General features: G+C 40.3%; 1 protein-coding gene across 1 annotated transcript in view; it reads right to left on the bottom strand.

Moving 5' to 3' along the window:
• Positions 1-13880, bottom strand: part of znf469 (zinc finger protein 469) — an 88212-nt gene extending 74332 nt beyond the window's left edge. Inside the window, exon 1 of the mRNA XM_012962311.3 lies at positions 13721-13880. The gene's annotated coding sequence lies outside the window, so the exon portion shown is untranslated. The remainder of the gene's footprint in view (positions 1-13720) is intronic.
• Positions 13881-26884: the final 13004 nt, after the last annotated feature.

Below are 26884 nucleotides of genomic sequence, written 5' to 3'. Positions count from 1 at the left end.
CCTATGGATGACATAGGTGCATTTCCTTTTTTTAAGTGCTGCTATCTCTGTAATGGTAGCTGCAGCACAAATAGATTGTCTGATGCATGCACTGGCAGGTTTTCCAGTTCTGATTTGGTTATAATCAGGCTAAAATCTGTTCCCATTCTGTAAATAGACCCTTTTTAATGCATCATCAATTTGCCTCATATAGACTGTTGCACCTGAACACATGTGAAATGCCAATGAATACACAGACTTAAGGGTTGCCTTGTCTCATTACAAATTAAAAATTGCATCTCAATATATACAAAGCTTCATGGGTTTGTCTTTGCATAAAGACCTGCTTCTTCACAAAAATACAGAAGTGCCTGTGTTCAGTAGTGCTGTATTCATGAGGGGAAGCCTGGGGCAGCACATGGGTATTCCCTTGAACTCATTCTAGCTTGCATGTCTAAATGACGCCAACTGCAAAAGGTGCTATGGGAGTCCTGTTCTTACTGCCTGCCTATATCACTGTGTTGTGTCCCCCTTGTGCTGCAAGGGCCAAATCGTTGCAAGTGCTCAGCAGATGCATCCTAAGCAACGCAATTGGAAATTTAGCATGGGCAATTACTTTCTTTGTCCCTTGCTACTACTGATACTAATACCTACTAATAATAAAATATATCACATAAAATTAATGAGTAGGCAAGTAATATATGAAAAGAAGATGGCATATGAGTGTGATAATGGGTGCCTTTTCTCAGAAAGAAGAAACTCAAGGACAGCAAAGTGCAAAGTCAAGAGGTAATGTAATAACAGGTGCAAATGCTTGTTAATGTGTAGTAACAAATCAGATGTTACTAAAACCAGAGCAAACTTTGCAACTGCTATTACAGGGTGAAAACCTTTTTGTAATATAACAGCATGAGTGGCATAAATGTAATAGCTAATAATACAGCAATATTGCAAAGCTTTCTGGACTCAGAGGTCCCTTCAGATACTTGATATAGCTGAAAGCATTGGGCATATACTGTATATATGTACATAAACATATACATGTGTATCATTATTAATAGGAGGTGAGGAGGAACTATGGCTTTTCTGACCTCTGCATATGCCAATGCCCCCTTATACACATAGCAGGGCAGTTGGAACAGGAAATATTAGAAAGGACAAGCCGAATGAGCTTGCAATCTGATAATAATTGTAGGGTGGCCTGCTGAAACTGCTGTTTGTGTGTCATATTTGCAATGGTGATGGGCAGAATTGTCAAAAATAGCCAAGGAAACCAAATCTGGAGGCATACTCTGAGTATGATAACGCCATAAAATAACATATAAGACATATGTCCAAGCTGTGATCAATTTGGATAACTTATGAAAACCATATTACAGATATGAGCAAACTGTGCTGTAACTAATTACTGGGTCCACAAGAAATGTTTTTAGAGCCATTCACTGACCCTGCAACAAAAATGGGGAAAAAGTACATTTCATACACAGGAGACTCACGTTGCCGCATAAACTCCTGGGCCCCTGGGCAGGCAAAGGCATGACAAGAAATGATGTTACTTACAAAGCATTTCTCAAACTGTTACCAGGTAAATTGTATGTGACCCATCTAGACGCCTGTATTTACTATGGTATATATCATGAAAGGATTGAATTCATTCTTCAAGCATATGTTCTGTAGTTTTCCCTCAATATGCATGCCTCTATATATGAATACTGGCCAGACCTAAGTGGGTATCGCCCGTACCATTTCAGGCATGCATTCCCAAGCATTATATTGCACTCATGAAAGAAAAATATTACAACATCACATATGGTAATCATCAATGAGTGCATGATTTTGTCTTAGAAATGGGGAACGGACCACTGTCAGTCACTTGATATGTCACAAGTTGGCACATATTACCCCCCCCCCTTTTACACTTCCAACACGGGCTAGGGGCAAGTCCCATTAACGCTTTCTCTGCCAGAGTTCTGGCAAGATTGTTTATATAATAGGTTATACAGCAATCCATTCTTTTCCAAAAGAACAGGATGCTACTGTTCCTCGATCTTGGCATTTAGACTTTAAGCTGCTGGATGTCTCTGGGGAAATAATTCAAACTGTATTTACATTTAATTAGTAGGTTACATAATTTGACTTAATTAGTTATTATAAAGGGTGTATATTATTGTCCTTAACAGCAGAAATCTACAACGCATTGGATTCAAGTGTAAGGAATGCTAAGCCCACAATCATTGGTAAATTTGTGGGGCATTTTTAGTCATTACATGTCCAGTATTAAACAGTACATTAAAAATATTTCTTTTTGTCCTGGCTAAGCTTATATTTAAAACTATGCAGTTACAGCTTTGTCTGCCTGAACAAATAACCAGAAACCTGCTTAGCCTTGATGAAGTTACATTTGTCAAGGCTATATTGAGTGACTGCTATGTTTTTTGTCATGTCATATGTATTGTTAACCTTTTTCCCCTGCCAAAAGATCAGCAATATATCAACAAACATAATCCATTGCTCTTTTATTGTCAGAGCAACTATAAATAAGAAGAGCTTAGTCAGGGCCAAATCTGAGCTGCTACAAATGAGAAATCACAAACTTGAAATCTACCATAGAAAGAGATCAGAAATTTAAAAAAATATGTTACACAGAACAAAAAGAGGAGGAATTTCAGCAATATAATCAAACTCAAATTATCTTTAACAAGCAATAACTTTTAAATAAAGCACTGGTACCTGTTTAATCAACAGAAGAGGCCAGCAAACCCTTAATAATTTGCTAAACCCCTATATGGAAGTATAATGTTCTTTACACCTGGTTAGGATTTTAACAGACAATGTAGAAGAGTAATAGGTAACAATTAAAATTTTAGGTTGGCCTTGACTACTCATCAGGGCCAGTGGCATACAAGATACTTTGTCACCCACAGGGAATCATGCTCCATTTGGATGCCTTGCCATAGCTCTTAAGGTAGTTTGCTGCAGCAATGTGATTTAATCTGTGTAACTATGTGATATTTGTGTGCAGACATGCATTTTGAATGACTGAACTAAGCACCCAATGTACCATTGCCCTAGGGTCTGCAGTGAGATTCCATGCTTATAATACAATACCTTTTAATACAATAAACATTCTCCATTTTTAATGAGAGTGCCCTTTAAATAAACACTGGTGTGATGGGCCAGTCATCATGCCATTAGCTGCCTGTGGTACTTTAGTGGTCTGGTATTGCATTTCTAGCACTGGGCATGTGATGTTCATTAGTGTCATTTGTATGAGAGGTTTTCAGACCACTACTGGCTACCACTGTAGCTTTTTTGGCAGGGATATGAAGCTACTAAAAGCATGCGTATGTACACAGTGGCAATTGTGGTTGTGCAAAAATGGGGTGCCGCTGTTTAGTGCATTGACATCATTCATTAAAGGAGAATTAATCCCAATAAAAATCACAATTGAAAATGTCCCTCAGCATCCACCTACTGACGCAAGGGAAACCTGAAGCTATCACCACCCCAGAGATAGCATTAATTCCAGGGTTCTTATTGCATGCTGAATGAATATGCACAGCACACTTGCATCTAAAGAATAATGCAGGAATAGAATAATGACTTGTAAGCACAATTGCACCTTCGTTTCATCAGTACAAAAGCACAACAAAAAAGAAGAGTGAAATACTAACCCAGATTCTTTTCACCACTCACAAAACTGCAAATTCCTCCACAAATCTGTATCAGGCAAAATATTTGCTTGTCCCTATCAGTCAGTATAACTTAAGATTCAAAAGGTACTAATAAGTACAGGGATCGTTTTAACAAGCTCGACAACCTGATAGAAGCATACCTCCCAACATTTGAAAAAAAGAAGGAGGGACAAAAATGTCTGGCGCGCGTAGCGAGGCAAACTTTTTCAGGCCACGTCCACTTAATGGCCACCCCCCCCAAAACAGGCCCATTTTACAAAACTACACCTGTAAAGCATAACACACACAAAGTGCACCAGAAGACAGACACGGTGGCCCCAATCATTTTATGACATATTGTGGCCCTAAGGATTTCATTATGCTATGTGGCACCTGTATATCATGACAGACTCATGACAGACATTGGTAGCCAGGGCCCCATAAAACAGTGGTAGCCAGGTGTTACATTTTGCATTGGTGCCAGAGCAGGGACCCCCTAAAACATTGGTAGCCAAGCCAGCCCAGGGCCCCCTAAAACATTGCTGGTTCTCCCCCAGTGTTCCCATAGTATGGGCTGCTCCCAACTGCATCATCCTCCAGCACCCCCCAGCATCCACCCAACATCTTCCAGCTCCCCCCCCAGAATCCACCCAACATCTTCCAGCTCCCTCCCAGCGTCCTCCAGCTCCATCCCAGCATCCTCCAGCTCCCTCCCAGTGTCCTCCCCAACATCCTTCAGCTCCCCCCTAGTATCCTTCAGCTTCCCCCAGCATCCTCCCCAACATGCTTCAGCTCCCCCCTAGTATCCTCCAGCTCCCCCCAGCATCCTCCCCAACATCCTTCAGCTCCCCACAACCTCCTCCCCATCTCCCCCATAGCTTCCTCCAGCTCCCCCCAGCATCCTCCCCAACATCCTTCAGTTCCCCTGCAATGTCCTCCCCAGCTCCCCCCTAGTATCCTCCAGCTCCCCCCAGCATCCTCTCTAACATCCTGTCCTTCAGCTCCCCCGCAATGTCTTCCCCAGCGTCCCCCAGCTGCCCCTTAACTTCCTCCAGCTCCCTCCCAGCATCCTCCCCAACATCCTTCAGCTCCCCCGCAATGTCTTCCCCAGCGTCCCCCAGCTGCCCCTTACCTTCCTCCAGCTCCCTCCCAGCATCCTCCCCAACATCCTTCAGCTCCCGCGCAATGTCCTCCCCAGCGTCCCCCTGCTTCCTGCTGCTCCCCCTGGTCCTTTCACCACCCGCCTGCTTCCTCCAGCTGCATCCCCCGGTTCTTCTTCTCCCCGTGACGTCACACGTCTCTCAGGAACCGCTTCTTCTGCACCGTGGGACTTTTAAAAGTCAATCGGGGACAGCGGGACAGTGGGAGGTATGTAGAAGCTGTAGTTTCTAAGCAGCTGGTAAACTTTTGGTTAGCTTAGGCTGTTCAACTCATTGAAGGAAAAGCATATTTACTGGAGGTTCCAATATGTTAGGCACCCCCCAAGTGAATCCAGTCACTACCTTTTTTTCTTGTCCTCCTTTTTTGGAAACATGCACCAACCTAGGGGTTAAAACTAACAGAGCCCAGCACCACCATTTTTTATTACGTTTCACAGACTTCCCTAGTGCTGAAATTTGTGTAAAAGCAGAAAATTTGACTCTATTGAGCATGTGCAAGCCCAAACAAGGGGTGTCTGGAAGGAAAATAAAATGGAGGCACATCAATCTGTTAATTTTTTTCCCAGACTAGTACATTTTTACTCTGGCCCAGGGCAAAAGTTAGCAATTTCATTCAATAGGGGGTGCTTAACATTTTAACATTTTGCCATCATAATTTAGCCTTTCCTTTAACAAATACAAGGCTGTAAGGTTATTTATGGCTACGCAGTCTGCATAATTATACAATAGACTTCTTTCAAATGACATAGGGGTTAAGCTGTAACAGCAAAATTCTAGTAAAGCATATCAACCAATCAGATGTCTGCTTCATTGCTCTAATTGCTAATTGGCTGAAAACATTTGTACATGTCACATCATAATCCCATAATAGGTTCAATAGGATCTAGCCAGTGAGCATCCAAGACTAAATGATAATCAGCATACACATAAAGTCAGATGAATAGCACTGGTGTAGGCCAACAATAGCTTTCTGTATTCTCTAACTGCTATCGCCAAAATGCTCTTGGAGCAGCACCAAAATGACTGTTCCATTACCTGAACATGCTGGCCATTCAGTTTGCTAGTAGGTACACAAAAGAAAGAGAAATATTAGAATAAAACAAGTCAAGCCCTGGAGCTGGAAAGTGTCATATCAGGGAAAATAAGACTAATTACACACTTGTGTACTTTTCAGGACAGGGCTGTGGGTTCATGGAAGAGCCTCCAGGTAGAGAGGAGATAAAATGGAATTCAGAAGTAATTTAGTTGTACTAAATAGTTACTATTCACAACTGATTCTGTTCCACAGGAGGAATGAATAGAGCTGAGAGCACCATGCTTCTATTAATCACTGGTTCTATTTAATGTATTTAAACTTGTAAGGGAATAGAACAAGAGAAGAGAGTGGACACCCAGCGGACTCACTCTGGGAAGCACAGACCAGACTTACATATGTGCAGCTCTAAAACAAATATCTGTATGCAGACAGACTATGTATGCACTATTCACAGCCAGAGCATGCAGACATCAATTATTTATTTCCTGCACCCTGGGGTTCTCTGAGCTTAACTGCTTTCCAAAATGTCACATTGATCCCCAATCACTGACAGTTTAACCTGTGAAGAAGACTTGCCATTATTTACTTTCTTTCTGCACCTTTGCTTAATAGAAAGTTCATCTTGAGACTAAAGCTGGTCATACACATTAGGATTTTTATTTTTTTTTTATCCTGAAATGCTCATTTAAAAGTACAATTTGTCCATCAATGAAAATAACCATTTCAAGCAATATCATCTAGTTGAAGTAAGGAAAAGTATGTGCTTGATTCTGCAAACAATTGGACAATGGGCAAATTTCATTCCTAACGACAAAAATTTTCAAACCTACCCCATCGATCTTCTGACCGATGTCCGATGAAAAATCGCAAGATGTGCAATTGTTCAGTGCCCACTAACCTTGTGATAATTTGTCAAATTTGCTGAATCGCACTGAAATTGTTTGTTAGGGAAGGAAAAATCTTAACGTGTATGGCCACCTTAAGGTTTCAAAATTGTATGGTGGGTGAGGGATTCATCCCTTGTTAGACTCACTTATGCTGACTGGTCATTTAATAAACTAAATGTCTAACTAAGTCTAACTGGGGATGAATGGTACAAAGAGATGTATTACTACTGAGTTCATTAATAATAAGTAATGTAAAATTAAAATAACATAACTGATATTGATTGTCCATATTTGATAATAAATTAATAAGTTGCTACTAATTCATTTTAATACAACTTATTGCTAATTCATACAAACTGTTTTTAGTGTTGTCTTCAGCACTGATGAAAAAAACAATCTGCAAGATGTATAGCAGAATATGGAGACGACCTTAATCAGCGAAGTTAACGTTTAGCAGCTATTGCCTTGTGTAAATAACTCCATCTATCAATCTACAGAATGGGCGCATTGCATTTTAGTAAACATGGGAGCTGTTTTAAAATTTTGCATTAAAAGCAGATAAGTTATAGACAATTTTAATAAACATCATAGAGCTGCCTCTTGGAATGCATCTCTATAATTCACATTGGCAAGTATTAAACTATACTGTTCAGGTATAAAGGGGAACTATTGATATTACAGCTATGAGTTATTGTAATCTAGAGACTCAATATCCAGAAAGTCGCCATTTTCCATAAAGTCCAATTTAAACAAACCATTGTTACTTTTTCTCTGTAATAATAATAACTAGCAAAAATCAATGACAGAACACCGCCATTGGTGTTTTCTTTAATGTTTCAATGGTTTTAGTAGCTTTAAGACACACTGCTTCACATTGCAGATAGACCCCCTTATCTGGAAAACCCTTAAGTCTCAAGAATCCCAGATAACAGATTCCACAGAATTTTTTGTGGCTCTGGCACACGGGGAGATTAGTCGCCCACGGCAAAACTCCCTGTTTGCGGGCGACTAATCTCCCCGAGTTGCCTTCCCCTGCCATCCCACCGGCGAACATGTAAGTCGCCGGCGGGATGGCAGACGCGGCGGCGCGATTTCGCCCGCGAACAGGGAGTTTTGCCGCGGGCGACTAATCTCCCTGTGTGCCAGAGCCCTTATAGTTGATTCTATTTTTAATGACTTGTTTTGTTCTTCAACCTAACATTTGTTTTACAGCTGCAACCTACACACATATAATGTGAGGCACTGACAGATTTCATTGCATATTAACCAAATATAAAGCAATTATCCCTACTATTCACTAAAACTATGAATAAGCTGTAAAATAATATAATTGGTGGTTAGGGATGCCACATGACTTATGCATTATAATATAATTACCATTTAACGTATAATGATAGAAGCACTTTAGTATTCAATAAATTCAAAGACAATATAAATACATATATAATGCACAAATGCACACATACTATGGTAACAGACATTTACCGTTATAATTGTCACTTTCTGATGTCATCAAGTGACAGATATGAGGTCACATTGCTTCTCAATTTAAAATCACACCACAAATTCTGTATAAACAAAGCTCTCCATTTTTACCAGGGGAGGAAGTGCTTTGAATGCAGCACTATAGGAACAACATTCTTGGTATTGGTATGGGACCCGTTACCGGTAAACGCGTTGTCCAGAATTAAGGAATTTAAACTGCCCTGGGCTAGCACATTCACATTATAGTACTATGGTATGGGTATACTGCCCCTTTAAGTCTGCATATTCAAAACCAAGGTATCAACTTTAGTTCTAAAGTTGCATTCCTTAAAGGGATAAATGTAGACATTTCTCCTAGGATTGCTCTACAGGTGACTGCCCATTGCTATTCTTAGTGTTATTATCCTCATAGCAGGACTAAAGCACTGTGCATGAGGGAGGCCTGCAATATAATAGCCTTCATTATAGATGGCTCCAGACACCACCCCATGTCCTTAAGTTTATGATCTTACCCAGAAGCACCTCATTTATTTAGAAAGGGAACATGGAGATGAAATATAAGCTTAATGGAAAAACATAAATCTCATCCCACAAATATTCCCAGGACACACAGAGAATGGCACTCAAATATTTTAATGACTCCAAGCCTTAATACTTTTAGGAGAGAAGTATAAATATCCAAAGTTACCTCCTTGACAGCAGCCTGCTCCCACAATGAAATTGCAAGTGTAGGTGCCACAGAATAAGGTATCTGCATTTAAGTAAGAAAAAAACCCAATACTTGCATCATGTTTTTCTGTATGATGTTATACACTTAGAATAGCTGAGCTAAAGCCTCTGGCACTTTTGGCTGCCTATAAGGTGCAGAAAATGTAGCCATATGACTCAAATGTGGTGTCGGCTAATGCAAATTGCACAATCAGTCCTGGAATGCCGGAACAGATGGAAATTAAGAATGAAAAAAGATGACTTTGCCAACATGCTCTGGGACTCATTTTCTATCAATGGGCAAATTTGCCCTGCAGACTTTAGGGTGCCACCTGGCTGGTATTTTACCAGCCAGACTAGAAAAAGAGTAACTTCACCACAAGGCTGTGTATACCCGCATTTTTTTGGGGGGGGGCGGGGGCTGGTCTCCAATCTATTCTGTGTTCAGTGTAATAAGAAATATAATATTGCAGGAGAAACAGTATCCAGACATACATAAAGAAAGATAAACACTATCCCTCACACAAAGAGGCCTTAACTAGAGAGCATTTTTAGACTGATGCACAGAGTTTCCTTTTTGACCCTTGTGGTCAGTCCGTGTGATTCTCCAGGTTCCAAGTGTACTTTTCTAAATGGTTGCGGCTGCTGTGTTCTTGTGCAGACTGGAAGCCATCAGGCCAGTGGGCAGCAGTACTCCTTTCATAGCAGAGGAAGCCCCACAGCTTCAGAAGCAGAGCTAATGTTACCGCAAAATTTGCATTTACACATTTGACAAGTAAAAAAAATATTTTAATATGGAGTAGGTTTTAAGGCAACACATACTACTATGTAAAATATATATTTGCAATATTTTTAACTGGCTGCTAAGAACTGATGTTCTTGGGAAATCTCATCTTCTGCCCCCCACCCCCCGCATTAGGAAGGCATAACATATGTAATGGAGGGCACTACGTCAGAGCAGGTACAGTAAGCTTAAGTAGACAAGTTTTAAACAGGTTATCAGGAAATGCTACCTGGTGATTGCTTGCTATGGGTAGCTTTCTCCCTGTTGCACAATACTGCAGTTACATGTATCTGACTATATATCACATGCAACTTGAATTTAATTAGGGATGTACCAAATCCATCATTTTGGTTGTGGTTGAATAACAAATCATCCAAAAAAAGATTACCGATTAGACCAATACCAAACCGAATATAAATATTATATTGTATATTTAAACACTGGCTTTGCTCCCTGGGGGCAGGCAAAGTCCTCTGAAATACCTTTGCCTTGACAATAATGATAATAATGCTGCCAATGTACCCATGGGTACCCATGGGTTATTACTTGAAAATGGAATTTTGCTGCCACAAGCTAAAAATCACATGATGGCAAAACAATCCATGTTCTATTACCCTTAAATTTGTATGCTATTATCCTACACAATGTTCTGGGGTTTGACACAATCCTGGAATCAGGGACAGACCAGGACTGGGATTCAAAAGCTCAGACTGTAATCCCCCACATTGTTCACCTGTTCACACCTCAGACAGACTGTAGGAGCAATGCCAGCATTGTGTCACTGTATGTACTGTTTGTGTGTGCCATACTCTGCCTGCCCTATGCTGCCTGTGTGTGCCATACTCTGCCTGCCCTATGCTGCCTGTGTATAGGGCAGGCAGAAGTTCTGGAACTTTGTTAGCATTTGGAAATAGTCATTATATGGTCACTAAGGTGTGTAATTATATGCTGGGGGTTGCTGTGCTATCCACAGGGGAGGAGGAGGCATATGGATTTAAGGGTGTGTCTTATTATGACATAATATTATTCTTTCACATATGAATGAAGGGTGATATCCCTACCCAACCATATGGGTTTTTGCTGCACTACCACCATTTATGTGGGTATGGTCTGAAAAGCTCTTGTGATAACATGGGTGTTTTTTTACAGTGGGTGCAGTTTAAAAAAGGAGAGGTGGTTAAAACTGGCTTCCATTAGCGGCCCTCCACCATACAGGCCAGAAAACTTCCGGCCCTCAGTACCACAGAAGTTGGACAGCACTGATGCAAACCAACATGGGCCAATGCTGGAGATGAATGGGGATGCAGTTCCTTGTGTGAATAAAGATGCTAAATGAAGCATACAGGAATGTATTGACAGGAAAGGATACTTTGATCATGCAATACCAGTGGTTATGAGGCCTAAGAGGGAAATGGCTTCCCTTACTTAATGAAAAGTAAGTCAATTTAATATACATACATTCAAATATACTAAATGATGTATTGCAATGTAACCCTATACACAGTGCAGGTGAGACATATTAGATACAATGCAATTCCAGGGGTACATTAGCCACAATGATGTCATACAATATGTGCCAAGCTCAATAAGCTGGATTTTAAAGTTTTACTGGTCCAGTACAAATGTATGCATACATAACCAAAGAGTTCATTTCTAGTGTATATATCTTTCTCCATTTTGAGCTATTGGTTCCCTATAACAACATTCACAAAATATTTCCGCTAGGTGAAGGAAGCCTATACAGATACAATGACTAAGAATTTCTTTTTTAGAACTCGGTTTCAGCCCAGTGAGGCTCCCAGCAGCACAGCATGAAAACAGTCCTACTTACTGGCCTTTAGCTTTGTGAAATGATCCAATGGACTTAAGGCCTCAGCAGAGGGCCAGGGGTTAAGCTCACACAAAAATCAACAGTGCCTGTAGGAAATCTGGGAAACCACAAGCTCTGCTCTGCCCAGCAATGAATGGGAATTCACTTAAAAGCCTCATCTTACAGTGACAGCAATAGCAACATCCACAAAACAGTCATCCAGTTCCTTTTGCCTGTAAATAAGTAGAGTGTCGAGCACTGTCAGGCCGCCTATGTCAGTGTGTGCCCTACAGCCTATAGCATTTCTACCTGTATTCATACATAGGATTAATTAATAAGGCAAAGGGCACACATTCTGTTGTCTTCATTTGTGTGCTGTCCAGAAGGTTGCCATGCCAGGGAGGCAGCTACACAGTTAAAGATGATTATATTCATACAAGTCATTTCCAGCCCACATTACAGTATGTAGCCCAGCCCCTACACTGCTGGAAGCCAGTGCTTCCGAAACTCAACCACCAAAGCTGGCGTCCTGCGAGAGAGAGAGCGCTACTTTTCTTGGCACCAGCTGCAGACTGGCCAGCGGTTCCACCACAGAGGTGGCTGCAGAATCCCGCTATAGACACCAAGGCTAAATACTACCAATAATGACTACCTTGTTTAGGCAAAGAATGTTTTTTTTTTCTATGCTAGACATGAAAATATTCCATTTACTTAGTGACACAGTCAAATTTCTTCCATAGCAGCTAAAAAACACTTTCAGAAAAGTACTAGCAATATATTTATCCTGTGAAATGTAAATGGCCTTGTGTTGCTAAGCAGGGCTGGATTTCCAGGGGAGAGGGTTCCTGGCAATGCAAGAAGGATAAGGTCTTCTTAAGGAGGGGGGGGGGGGGGGGTGATAAATCAGGGATACTCAAAATGCATCACCTTCTGCTGTTGTAAAACTGTAACTCCCACTCCCCCTCCAGCCAAGTGGGTTTGAAGAGTTCTAGTACCACAACAGAAGACTGCTGGACATCCCTTATGTTTATGTCATTTGCAATTCCCCCACAAAGGGTCTCTGGGATAGTGCTATATGCCCTGTCAACCCTGCTCTAGAAGAATGGCCGCTAAACCAGTCTGTAACACTTGCTCTGTAGTTGGTGGGATGCAATGTGCTGAAAGGAAACTACTGTGCCGGTGTGTGGCCGATCCCCCAACAGCAGCCCGGGCTGGCATGGGTTAAGTTTTTACGACTGACAGACAGTAGCAGGGAATGCGCAGGCAGAAAGGAATGCCCCGAACGGTGCGTCTCGCAAAGGAAAGTGCTTCAGCAATGCGAGGAACTTCCCCGAACAGACAGACAGCTGCTCCCTCACCAGCTGATACTGAGCACTCCCCCTCCCCGCTTTCTCCAGCCCACAGGCAGTGCCTGCGCGACCCAGCCCCTTTTAATAACCCAGTTAGTTTAAAAAACCATTCACAAGAAGGGGAAAAAAAGGAACAAGTATTCTTTATGGAGAAGGCATTTTCCTTTGAAGAGCAGCACGCAAAAGAGCCTTGTAAAAGTGCGGGAGGCTAAAGATGGCATCGTTTTCTCTGGCACTCTCTGTAGCAAGCAAAGCCAGATCACAGGATGAGAGTAAGCTGCTATATATATATATAATGGAAGAGAGGCAGCCAGTGGCATTCTCCTATGGCAGAGGCTGGCACTTTCAATCATTTTCTGCTAATTTGCCCCAGTATAAACAAGTAAAGAGCAAATGGCATTGGGAGGCATTAATCTATCATCTATCTATCATCTATCTATCTATCTATCTATCTATCATCATCATCATCATCAAATCTGTTGTCAGCAATGGCCAATAATAGGTTATTGCAATTAACAGCAAAGCACACAAATACAAACACAAGGCAGCTAGTGCCAGCACAACATTAAAGCTGCCATCCCATGACATAACAGTACCAAGTAGAAGGGGATGACTGGTGTATAGGAGCTGTCATTGGCACTGTCATGCATCTATAGGAAAAAAAAACCAAAACAGTCCTTCCCTGCAGACCTCACACTCACAAGGCTGCATCCTGTCAGATCCCACACACTCATTAACAATCAATGGGAATGCACTTGGGCATCACAGAAGAAAAGTTGCCATAAGGTGACAGATGCCCAGAGGCTGGTGGCCACAGGGCAGAGGATAGAGGCTGAAAGATGGCTTACCTTGCTAGAAGCCTGCTGCATGATACAGCTGCATAATCCCCAAGCCCTGCAGTAAATGAAAGTGCGAGAGAGCGACGGGACGTTAGTTCCCCAGTAATGTATGAACAGACTGAGCTCTTCATTACTGAGCACGGTTGCTGGCAGAGGAGTTCACGCCCTCTCCAGCTGCAGGAGCCAGTAGCATACAGGAATGAGTACAGGAATGAGTTTGTGGAGAGCTGCAGGCATGGCTCTTTGCAGAGGGGGAGGTTGGTCAAAGTCATCAACCAAAAGCAACCTGTTTTCGTAGACAAAGCCTGTATACAATAACTAGATAGTAAAGGGGAGGTTCAACTTTTGCAAAGTGATAGGGATTTGCGAAAGAATCACTTCTCCAAATACAATAGTTTTCCCAAAATGGATAATTTCTTTGATATTTGAAGAGGTTCTGCACCCAAAAACTGTTTTCTTGCATAAAGAAAAAGAGGGCAATTCTAAGCAACCTTCCAATATACATTCATCAACCATTGTCAATGGTTTTTAAGTTATTTGTAAAAGTAATTGCTAATGAAAGCAGAGTTTGTCTCTTTCTTCTTCCTTGGGTCTGACTTTTAAAACAATGTAACAGGAGTTATATCTCCTGTAGGTTTTTAATCAGCTTTAATCAGCTGGCTTGCAACATTGTGTCACGAGTCAGAGCCAGCTGTGAAGAGAATATAAACAGACAGGGCTTTTAATAGCAATAACATTTACAAATAACTTTAAGACCACAGAAATATGTAATTAGTATATATTAGACATTTGCTTATAATTACATTTTCTTACATTATGCAAAAAACAGATTTTGGGTGGAGGTCCCATTTTAAATTATTGTTTGTGCTTACTCAATCTCAGGGTGAAGCCCAAATATAGAGACTGGCAGGGAGTAGGAAGCTTTACTGAGGACAGCATGACTTTATTTGCTAGTACACATGCCCAAGCCAAACTAGGGGTGGCCACACACGGGCTGATAAAAGTTGACGATGGACTGTGTTGGAAGCTTAACAGCATATGTACGGGTCCTCTGACAGGCCTACCCAGAGATGGGCCAATTCGGCCGGGTGCCATAGGCGACCCGGCTTGCCACCTCACCTCGACCAGTCCCCCCCACTGCCATAGAGGGGGAGGGCGGCAAAGACGCCGTGCAGGGCGAAGTGCCGGTTAATAGATCCAGACTAGGGGTTGGCAACAGAGGTACCTGCCTAGCGCCCCCTCACTGGTGTCTCTTCTGCCTAGCATTAGTTCCGGCCCTGGGCCTACCCGACCAATATCTGTCAAAAAACCAGTCAGATGTTATTTGGTTAGGTTTAAAATCCAGACAGAGCAAGGAGCGCACTGGCTTATTGATGCAGTCCCCCGCCCAATGGCCTGCATCCTGCCAAAGTGATCTGATCGTTTGGCTCAAGAGCTTTCTACCTGGTGCTGATCTTTGCAGTTATATAGTGGAGAGGTTAAATGAAAGTGGCTACTTTCATTGCTAAAACAAAAGTAAGCAATTTTTTTGTTAAAAGAGAAATATAGCATAACTAAAAATCCCCCCAGCCTTATAGGTAATAATGAATACTATATTTTGCCAGTTTCACTCTAAGCATTAACTTTAAAAATGGCTCCTATATTGGAGCTCCCTCTAGATCTGCTATGGTCCCCATCTGTCTTTCAAATGAGGGATGTGTGTTGTAACAGTCCCTTCCAGAAGCACAGTAGAAGGGGGACAGCCAAACACAGTCCTGCAGTCAAACAAGCAAAGACAGGCTTGAGTTCCCTATCAGGTCAGCCTAGCTGCTGATTGGTTCCTATCCTACAGTGCAGTGTAATGAGTGCCACTGTCTCCCCTGCACAGCTCGGAAAAGAAGGCAGCAAAAAGTGGATGACTGGGACTAGTACAGCCCTTTCAATAAATCAGCCCAAAAATGTGCACTGGCACATTCTTGTTTTTTACACAATGGGGGAGATTTATTAAGACACGAACGCTCCGAGCGTATTTTCGGCGATTTTTTTGCATTTGCATGACTTTTTCGTATGCCCGCGCGAAAAATTTTGAAAGGTTCTGACGCTGTTTACAATCGTTCGGTACGAAAATTTCATGAGTTCCGGATCGCCAATACTATATTATCGTGACTAATACCATTTTTTCCTAAGCATTTTCGTGATATTTGCGATCTTCAGAAATTATCGTATCCAGTACGAATTTTTCCCATTCAGGATTTGAACTCGTGTTTTAACTCTTTTCCTGCCAAGCACGTATGTCATACGTGCTTCTTAGAAAAGGCTCTGAGTGCCAAGCACGTGTGACATACATGCTTCAGAAATGAAGCATCTCTCTCTGCACTGTTGGCTTTTGCCACCAGTGCAGAGAGTCCAGCGCACCCCAAACCCCATAGGCAACGAGCCAAGGGGGCTGGCAAGTCAGTACTGTGACTCGATTGTTGCAGGACTGACTTTTAACAGCAGACACAATGGCAGATCGCATCGTGTCTGCTATTAAGAGCTTCCTTCCCCAGCCCTGCTGATCCCGCCCACACACTTTCTGCTGCAGAGCCTGAGATCGATCATGGGACACTGTTTACAGCCAAGGACTCTCCAGCTCACAAAAAAAGTAAGTACCGTATATACTCGAGTATAAGCCGATCCGAATATAAGCTGAGGTACCTAATTTTACCTAAGAAAACTGGAAAAACTTATTGACTCGAGTATAAGCCTAGGGTGGGAAATGGAGCTACTGCTAAGTTTCAATAATCAAATAAATAATTAAAGGACACTCAGCGTGTCCCCCTGTGAACTCTTCATAAATATATCATGCTGGCAGCTGCAGATTACGGAAAGGTGGATGGAGGACTCTTTGACCCTCCTGCCTTGAAGAGTATGCCCTGAGGGGGAAAACAATGACCTGTGTTTCCATGGTTTTCCCTAAGTTCATTTTTGTGCAACTGGTAAGGAAATTATTAAGCTCCACTGGAGCAGGGTCTGCTCAGTCGCATTTGCTGACCTGTTGGCACTATGAATTTTAAAAGGGTAGTAATTATTGAACATGTTAAACGCCCAACAGTAAACTGTGTAGGCAGCTGCATACAGAAGAAATAATTGTTCACTGGCCAGCTCAATATGTAAATGCAAGAAACATTTACTACCTTGATGCCCATGTCACAGTAGCACCAAGAGTGGACCTTGCAGTTATAATGCTGTCACATCTCCAAACTGTCAAGAGAATTTAACATGCTACAAAAAACTTTCCAGACTTTCAAGCCCCATTTTGTGGTCTTGTTTGTTAAGGGCCCTCCTTGCTTCATAACAAGGTTACAACTGTAAAATACTTTAGCCGTTCAACAATAGTTCAAAAGATACTTAGGGCAGAAAATGAATTTTAGTCATGGTCTTACCCTGCTTACTTTCAAGCTGCGTGCGCATACACTTGTATGCTTCAAGCGTTGTGTGCAGACGGAAGTTCCTATTGTGTGAAGACGTTCATGCGTGCGCACACACGTACATGAACGAACGTGAAGTACGTGTATATCTTAAAATCCATATACTTGAGTATAAGCCGAGGGTTACTTTTTCAGCACATTTTTGGTGCTGAAAAACTCGGCTTAAACTCGAGTATATACGATAACCTTTTTTTTTACCTATATACACACATTTACACACATGCATTTACAGTACAACACACACAACTCTCATTTTACCAAATGTAGCTTTTGTTCTGCTTTTCTGCCTTTTGTTGCTTTTCTGGTTGTTTTTTTTTGCTTTTCTACATATTTACACACTTACACACACATATACACAAATTCACATTTGTTTTAGAGGTGTAAACACAAGTATACACAAACAGACACACATATACTTTTTTTCTTGCTTTTTTTTTTTTAGTTACTTATTTTATCATTTTGTCTTTTGTTTTATTTCTATTTATTTCACAGTGTGACCATTGGATCACGTATTCTGACTAACCACACTGTAAAATAATTAATTTTGTTATTTCATTGATTTGCCTATTTGTATTTCATTTTTGTGATTTTATTGCAGTTTTAGACTTGCATTGTTGTTTGTTGCATTTCTTTTAGCGTAGCTTTGCCATTTGGTAGTTTGGTGTAGAAAGATGTCCTTACCCATGCTCGGTTTGCCAGAATATGTACTTTCCAAGAATATATGGTTTTCTGGGGGTCTCTGTACAGTTAGAGGGTCTAAATATGCAGTTGGGGGGGCACATAATATGCAGTTGGGGGATTTGTTTGAAGACGCAGATTTGACAGGTGAAAAAATTCATATGCACTACTTTTATTTGGGGTCTGTACATAACCACATACTTTGGTATATCTATGCATATTAGGCATCAGACTGTTCAGTAGACCTCTGGCATTGATATTTGGGGTGATTTGCCATTGTATGTGAAAAATTGTGAGATAAATGCGGCAAATTGCAAAATTTTTATGTGATTTTTAGAAATGTCATCAAAACCGTAAAGTTTAGGAAAGCTTTGTGATTTGGTAGTTTGGTGTAGAAAGATGTCCTGTGTACTTTTCAAAAATATATGGTTTCCTGGGGGTCTCTGTACAGTTAGGGGGTATTACGGCACATAATATGCAGTCGGGGCTTTGTTTGCAGAAGCTGAGTTGGCAGATGAAAAAATTCACTTTGGTATATCTATGCATATTGCACATCAAACTGTTTTGTAGACCTCTGGCATTGATATTTGGGGAGATTTGCCATTGTATGTAAAAACTTTTGTGAGATAAAAATGACAAATTGCAACGTTTTTAAGTGACTTTCAGAAACTTTAGGAAAGCTTTGCAGTTTCGTACTTTGGTGTAAAAAGGCACCTTTACCCATGTTTGATTTGTCTGAATGTGTAGTTTCCAAAAAAATATGGTTTTCGGGGGTCACCCGATATTTTTGCCTCTTTTACCACACACAAAACTGCCCATGTGTTTATGAATTAGGTAAATTTAAGCCATGAAAATAGTGTGCACAAGGTATGTTTTGGGGTCTGTAAGAGCCATGTACTTTGATTAACCTATGTATAATGGACATCAAACTGTTCGGCAGACCTCTGGTGTTCATATTTAGGGTGTTTTATATGGTTAGCTAATGACCTGTAAAAGAAGAGAGTGGAAGTTTGAGGTGATTTTCAGAAGTTTTGTCAAAATCGACAATTTTAGAAAAGCTTTGCGGCTTGGTACTTTAGAGTAGAAAGACATGGGTACCCATTTTAGATTCTGGGAAATGTATACTTTCCAAAAATATATGGATTTCTGGGGTGAGTGTACTTTTTTTTTATAGCTTTACTCCATATAAAATGCAGTAAATGTGTTTATTTTGCAATAGCTAAAATGACAGAAATGATGCCACATACTTAGGTAAACCTATGCAAATTGGGTATCAAACTGTTTAGTAGACCCCTGGCGTTCATATTTAGGGTGTTTTATCTTTGTACTTAATGATATGTGGGAGATAACAAGCTGTAGAGTGGAATCTTTGAAATGATTTTCACAAATGTCACATTTTTTTCTAAAAACAGGTACATTTAGGAAAGCATTGCAACTTGAAAATTTGTAGTAGAAAGACAGTTTTACCTATTCTGGATTTATCAGAATCTGTTCTTTCCAAAAATGTATAGTTTTCTAGGGCAAACCTACTCTAATTGGAATATTTGGCCTTGAAATCTAAAGAATGCAGATTTCTGGAGCAGTGCTGTGGAAAGTTAGTAGTGTACTGCTGGGAGTTTTTGACCTATACAAGTGAGATATCTCCATAAAACTATACTTGGTATTTGGTATTGACGCGTTCAAGAGACATTGAACTTTCAAAATCAGTTGTATTTTTGTGCATAAAATAACTCATGTTTCTGATATATGTGTTTATATTATGGAAAATATTATTTTTCTTAATTGTTTTTTAGACATTTAGAAGCCTATATCTTGTTACACAAGTGGAATTACACAAAAATTCTGGCATATTTTGAAAGCTTAGGTTGTCCCAAAAAAAACAATATATTATTTCCCATGTAAATTAAAAGTACCCTTTAGGAAAGGCCCCTAAATTGAAAGAGCACAAAATGTTCAAAAACGGTCTGGCAATACAAGTTCCGCTTTGCCCAAATCGTCTGGCAGTTAAAGGGTTAACGAATCGCCCCCCCCATAATGTCCCCTTTAAACTATTGTTTTTGGAAAAGTGTTACTATTCCAATGTCCTACAGCTTTGGCAAAAGATGAACATTCCTTTAGGGTCATCACCTGAAAAATTTTTACTAACCTGGCTAATAAAAATGATGCTTGATGCAATTGTTATTAATAAGGAAGAAATGTAAAAATATAGGAAGAACTGTATTTTTTTTCTATAAAAGGAGGCAACCCTACAATAAGGTGTTGCCATGGTCTTAAAGATGATTTCCAGGAAATTAATTAATTGGCAAACCCAAGCTATTTACTGCTTATAGGGGGCTGTTTAACTGGAGTGAATGAATAATGAAAATTAGTTGCACTATACATAACACAATAATAAGCAATAATAAGTTATTTAATCTGACAAGAAAGGCTTTATTCTTAAACCACAGTCCTGTTATTCAAGGGGGCCCAAGTTCAATATCTGTATCCAGTGCCAGTTATGCATTAAAGCAGGGATCCCCAAAAGTGTTGGGGAGCAACACAAGCATGGAAAAGGTTCCTGGGGGTGCCAATAAGAACTATCATTGGCTACTTAATAGCCCCTATATGGACTGGCAGCCTACAGAAGGCTCTGTTTGGCATTATACTTGGTTTTTATGCAATCAAAATTTGCCTCCTTACCAGAAATAAGCACCTGTTTTGAGGCCACGGGGAGCAACATCCAAGGGGTTGGGGAGCAACATGTTGCTCATGAGCCACTGGTTGGGGAACACTGCATTAAAGCAAAGTGGATTTAGATTACCAGGATTGGCAAAAAAAATAAGTGAGAAAATTCAGTTTTTTTAAAAATTATTAATTAATTAATTAATTCTGCTCTTCTAGTGCAGAGAAAGGATTTCCACTGCACTACAAATGTGTCCCCTACCCTGATCACAAAAAAGGTAAGCACAGGGGGGTAAGGCAGTACAGCATTGGGAAGGTGCAGGCTTTGGAATCACCTCTGCTCATATTAGGTCCTTGGGACACGTGATTTCCCTGTACTTATGGCACTGTGGGTGTAACTGGCTGAGACAGAAGATTCTAGCAACACTGCCAGGGGGAAGGTGAGAACCTTGCCTCAGACAGCAGTGTTCCACAAATTACCAGGGGTAGTAAAAAAAAAGCCGCTCTTGATAACTATAAGAGACAAATTTCTAGTTACTAACCCAATGCAATGCATCAAATGAAGGACAAATGAGACTATGCCCCATTCCACAGTGATGTGGGATAAAAACCAAAATGGCTGGGCCAGGGGCACTGCTGCCATGAGGCAAGATGAGATACTAGTTTCAGGCAGCAGTGACCCTGAACTTACCAGGGGCAGCAAAATGCTGCTCCTGGTAACTTTAAGATCGATTTTTAAATCAAAATTTTGGCTTTGCTAGTTCAGAGAGCACAATAGCAGTGAACCCTCTGTCCCCTCCAATGCAAAAAACCTAAATGCAGGGGGGCAAGGGCTGATGGCACTAGGGGCCAGAACACCCCTCGGCTGGCCTGACCTGGGCTGGGCCAGGGTAGGTTGGTCACAAGTATGGAAGGGCATGGGCAGAGTTAAGACTTAGTGCAAACATTCTGTATCACTTTAGTGGGGGCAGACCTTAGTCTCATCAGTCTGCTTCTGTTCCCTAAAACTATGCCTACAAGAATGACTACAGGAATTATAATAATTATGCACCCTAAAGCCTTTTCTGCCAAAATAAAATGCTTTTTTACAGGAGCTTATAGGACTATGCCATACTGGCCGTAGAAAAATTTGGGGTGATGCGTCCAGCCAAAATGGGCTGGGAAGAACACTTCTGCTGTTAATATATTTCAAGCCTTATATCCTAATCTACAAACTCTAGAACTGGGTAGTGACATACATAAAAGGTAGCGCTTATAAAAATATAAGCTGCTCCTGCTTTTTTTCATTTTCCATTTGTATTCATTTAGCAAGTCAAAATCTCAGCTAACACATTTCCAAATGATGCCATACAAAAAAGGAAAAGAAATTCCATTACAACCTCAATGATAAAAATATGATTTTTGGAAGTGTAAGCTTTGTCTGGTTTATATCTAGTCTGGCACCATCCTATGTGTTAATAACAGCACATCTAACCTATCTCTTCTGCATCTGCCATCACTGTGATGAAAATAAATTCCATAGAATAACAGCCCCCAAAAGGATGAAAGATAGGCCTAATTTTTTTTTATTAGTGGTCATAATGAAATAGGTATGTTTTAAAGGGGCAATATACACCTATGGCTAGAACTGGTGAAAATATATATGTGTGGGTAATAAAAAATTTAAATTAAAAATGAGAAAAAACAAGTCCCTCTCTCTTCCCTTCTTGTGTCTCATGTATACCGATGAGGAGTTGATTATACACTGGATGTAGCTTGGAAAACTAAGCTGATTCACTACAATTTCTTCGCTCCAAACTCAATTTAAAGTGCTTGCACTGTCACACATTAGGTATTTTAAGTCAGAACAACAGGCAGAATGTCAAATAGGACCCATATTTAACAAGCTTGTGTACAACATAGATTCATATTATCCAGCAGTTGGGATTCACTGCCTCTTGCTTTCTAACCACATTAGTTATTGTGCACTTGAAGGTTATGCATAGCATATATTTCCCACTAACTTGACACTAGGGTCAAGGACTATTGCAAACCTGGGCAAGTGGTTATCTAAAACTGTGATGAACATGGAGACAGGAGAATATGAAGGATATCCAATTGATTAGATAGTAATAGGTTGCAGTGCACAGCTAATATTGGTTCCAGCCAAGCATACTGCAACCCTTTTTATAATACCTTTTGTTCTACCCTGCATTTACAAACAGTAGTCATATAGACTAAGTACTGCAAATCACCTAAACACAAGTTCTGCTCTGCTGTTATCTTTCTAGCTTATATAGTTTCATTTACCTGCATTCACACTACACAAATACTAGCAGAGAATGACTTATTGAGATTAAACCTATACACCATTCCAGCACTGTTCATATTGGTGAAAATTTCTTTACTTACTTAAGTCTTACTTACTGAAATGTATTCCTTACAGCACTGCCTCGCTGATATGGGTTTAGTTCTGGTGTCCCTTACAAACTCCCATTTGGGCCCAAAATCACCTAGTTCTTTATCAAACCTTAACAAATATTAATTTCATTCAGTACTAAAAAAACATTGCTAATACCCACTGTTCACATAATCAGAAAGGTCGTCATTTTCCACTTACATGGTTCTGCAATCAGAAAGAATGTTAAAGAAAGAATATTAATATGCATCATTAATGCGTCTGGCATATGATTACAAAGTTGCCTGGCCGCCATTGTGACTTTTTTTGGTGCATTTGGTCTATACTGTTTCCCAGAATGTGTAGCCACTCAATGTTAATGTTGTCAGTTGCTGAGATTTCTGTTCTTTGCAGATAGTAATGCAGAATATCAACTAAAAAAGAGTTGATTTTGATACAACAGCACACATACATTAAGTTTAGGGCACGCTAGTCCCACTGTAAGTAAAGGCAGACACATGTTTTCTAATCTTAACTATGAACAGATTCAAAACATCCTTAAATATGTAATATAACTCAACAAAGATGCCAGAAGGACAGTTAGAGATGCTGGTACAGAAAATTAATTTCCTATCATTTAGAATTTGGAGTCAGGGTACAGAACTATGAGTGCTGAATTATTTTAGGGAACATACCACTGATATTTTAAATGCAAATTACAAAACAAATCACAGGTGTGATTCTTAGCAAAGCAATAACCCTAGTCAATACATCCCTTCATGCCTCTGAGGCTAAACTGTATAAATCAAACTACTTCCGTGTTTAGGGAATTTTTTTTTTTTTTTTTTAAAGTAAATTGTTCCCTTCACTAGCAGTGCCCAGGGAAGACTGCTTATTTAAGAAGAAATCTGAGCTCTGTGTTGTGCAGTTCAGGAAATGTGAAATCAAATAGGTCTCTGCCATCTATCCGCACATCTTGATCAGCTTGTACCACTAGAGGACATTGTAAATAATCTTCTCTAAAATCCCTGGGAAAAGGTTCATACACAGAACTTATTTTACTGTACTTGGTCATGGATTGAATGAAATGGGTCAAAGAAAGCACTACTTGGTTGTTTATTATAGCATTTTTTTATTAATTAGTGGATAAAGGTTAGAAGGGATTCTACTTCATCCTGATCATGTTTGATTCATTTAGATTGTAAGCTCTACACATCAGGGACCTATATCTTCTTGTCTCTTTGTTACTTAGCTCTGTGGAATCTTTAATGCAATTGTACTTTTAATTTATTTGTATCTATTATTGGAATGACCCCTGTTTGTTTTTTAATTTATTGTTCTATTATACAGTGCTGCGTAGCGCAATATAAACAAAAATATACATACATATACATTCAAATAGTCTTACTCTCATGCTTTCTTTGTACAGAAGTTTCAAATTAACTTGATCTTGGTTACCTAATATGGTATAAAGGGTACAATATTATAATCTAGGCCCCCACATTTAGTCCCCTAAAGTTGCAGTGTGTAATGCACAATGCATATTCAAAGATGAAAACGATATATTTTATTTGTTTCTTTAAAAAAAAGGAGGACTAATAATTCATGGATACAGTGACTTCAGCTTTGGCATGCTTCCTGCATTTTCTACAGTGGTGCTGTCCAACTTTTTCCGTATTGTGGGCACATAACCTGACCGAAAACTTGTGTGAGGGACAAATTGTATTAAAATGGTGATGTCACTGTCTATGGCATAGACTTATGGGCATAAAAATGCCTGCAGGGATGCGTTCAGGCCAAAGGCCTGCAGGTGGACAGCCCTGTTTCACAGCATTATTTTAAAGAAAAAGATCAGGTTTCTTCAGATATTCTCATTTTCTCCTTAAGTGAGCATGTGTGACACTACACACTGTAATACAAATTAAGAAAATATATAAGATGCAAATAATACATTATAAAAGGAACATTAGTGGTATAGAAAATGTTAAACCCAGTGCCTGGCATTTACAAAACAAACTAAGCCTGGCAGTTCCAACCAGGGTCAGACTGGGGTGTGTGAGGCTCACTGGGCATGCTACCCCATGAACTCTCACACACCCTCTGGGGCCCCTGCCACCTGCCGCCAGCCCCTCCCCCTGTGCACACCCTTACTTTTGGGAGTTACAGTTAAAGACTGATGCTTAATACCATATGAAAAGAGATTACATAGGTACATATTCGCATACTTTAATACTGCCACCTTCATTGCCTTAAAGGAGAATTAATTAACACTGTTGTAGGCTAAAAATGCTGTACATTTTGTTTTGGGGTTCTCTTTCAGCTCAAGCCAGCAACAACCTTTATCAAAGAAGATCTGTGTCTCTGAAGGTGCCCCCGGTAGCCTTCCCATTTTCTTTTCTGCTGATTCATAATACATAAGATTGTAAACTCTACGGGGCAGGGACCTCCATCCTCTTGTGTCTTTGACTCTTAACTTATTGCAACTGTATTGTGTATTTATTTGTATTTATTGTTATACTTTGTATTTATATATTATCTTATTAACCCCCTGTTTGTATTAATGTATTCTACTGTACAGCGCTGCATACATAAGTAGTGCTTTATAAATAAAAATATACATACATACATACATACATAAGGGCTTATTTATGAATGCAAGCACATTGGACAACTTGCATTTTTCGGGGCAACTTGCACTTTTCCCTGCAGAAAGTTGCGTCAAAATGATCTCTTTGCACTTCTGTATTATTGTGCTTGGCTCCGCTTAGCCCTTCCTGCCTTCCATTCCAAATCAGGTGCTGCTGCTCCTCTTAACACAGGGCATTCATGGAGCTACAGCCACCTCCTGACCAAGTGGTAGCTCCAGGGTGCCCTGCATCAACTGCCACAAAAAAAAATAGGGCACACGTCACTCGCACAATGAACACCTACTGTATAATGCACTGAAGACTTGAGCCAACTCCTAAGCTTTTTTTCTCATCAGCTGAGCATGTGCAGTGTCACTGACACCAAATCCAAGATAGTGAGCTACTGTGCACAATTTTGTAGGCCTGGATTGTAACTGTTATACAGATTCTGAAGCCTTAGGCTGGGGCAAAATATGGCATTTCTAGTCATATTTATCTTTAGAGTTTACCCTTTCCTTGGAGGGTACCTGTCACCTAGACATAAAAAGCAGTGTAATAAAAGTCCTTTTCAAGTTAAACATGAAACCTAAATTCCTTTTTTTTATAATACATCCACACATTAAAAGGCATTTAAAAATTCCATAGACCAGATATCATATTGCCTGCCCTGCCTCTATGCCTTATGCATAAAGGCAGGGCAGACAATAACTAATAGCTTTCCATTCAGCACTACCTAGATGTCACTGCACTTCTCACTTTTCCCCTCCCTCCTCAACATCTAATTTTGTAGTCAGTGCATGAGTATGGGCATCAGGTCATTCTATCACATAAACAAGATTTTGGCATGATACAAATCTTGCCTTAATAACAGTGTCCACAAAACGGCGCCTGCCTGCTTGCTGCGATTGAGCAATTCCAAGACTGAAGAAAACAAGATTTATATTATTTATAAAGTGTAAGTGTAGTATATTTTGCTCAGCTAACATGATAGAAAATAATTTGCCTTAGGGCAGGTATACAAAGTGCGTTTAGGTCTGATGTACTGCTGTGTGGTTACATGTACAGTAATAGGAAAGAGAATGTGTTGGGGTGGGGGTATATAGTAAAGCAGGTTCATTGTGTACATACAGAAGTAGGACAGTGTCCACTTGCATTAATGGGCGCTTTATATGAACTGTTATGAATAGTAACATCAGCTGTTTATATTTCACACAAAAGGGGTGTGGCCAAAATTTGTGTACTGCTTGCTTGCGTTCATAGGGGGGCCCATATAAACAACTTGTACAGGGCCCCAAAGTTTCTAATGGCAGCCCTGAGTATATTCATCATAGTTTAGGAAACCCTGTTGTAGTTTCCTTTAAATTTAGCAAACCCACTTGAT

This window comes from Xenopus tropicalis, chromosome 4, assembly GCF_000004195.4.
Source record: "Xenopus tropicalis strain Nigerian chromosome 4, UCB_Xtro_10.0, whole genome shotgun sequence".
Lineage (NCBI taxonomy): Eukaryota > Metazoa > Chordata > Amphibia > Anura > Pipidae > Xenopus > Xenopus tropicalis.
This window is presented reverse-complemented; position numbering and strand designations above follow the sequence as displayed.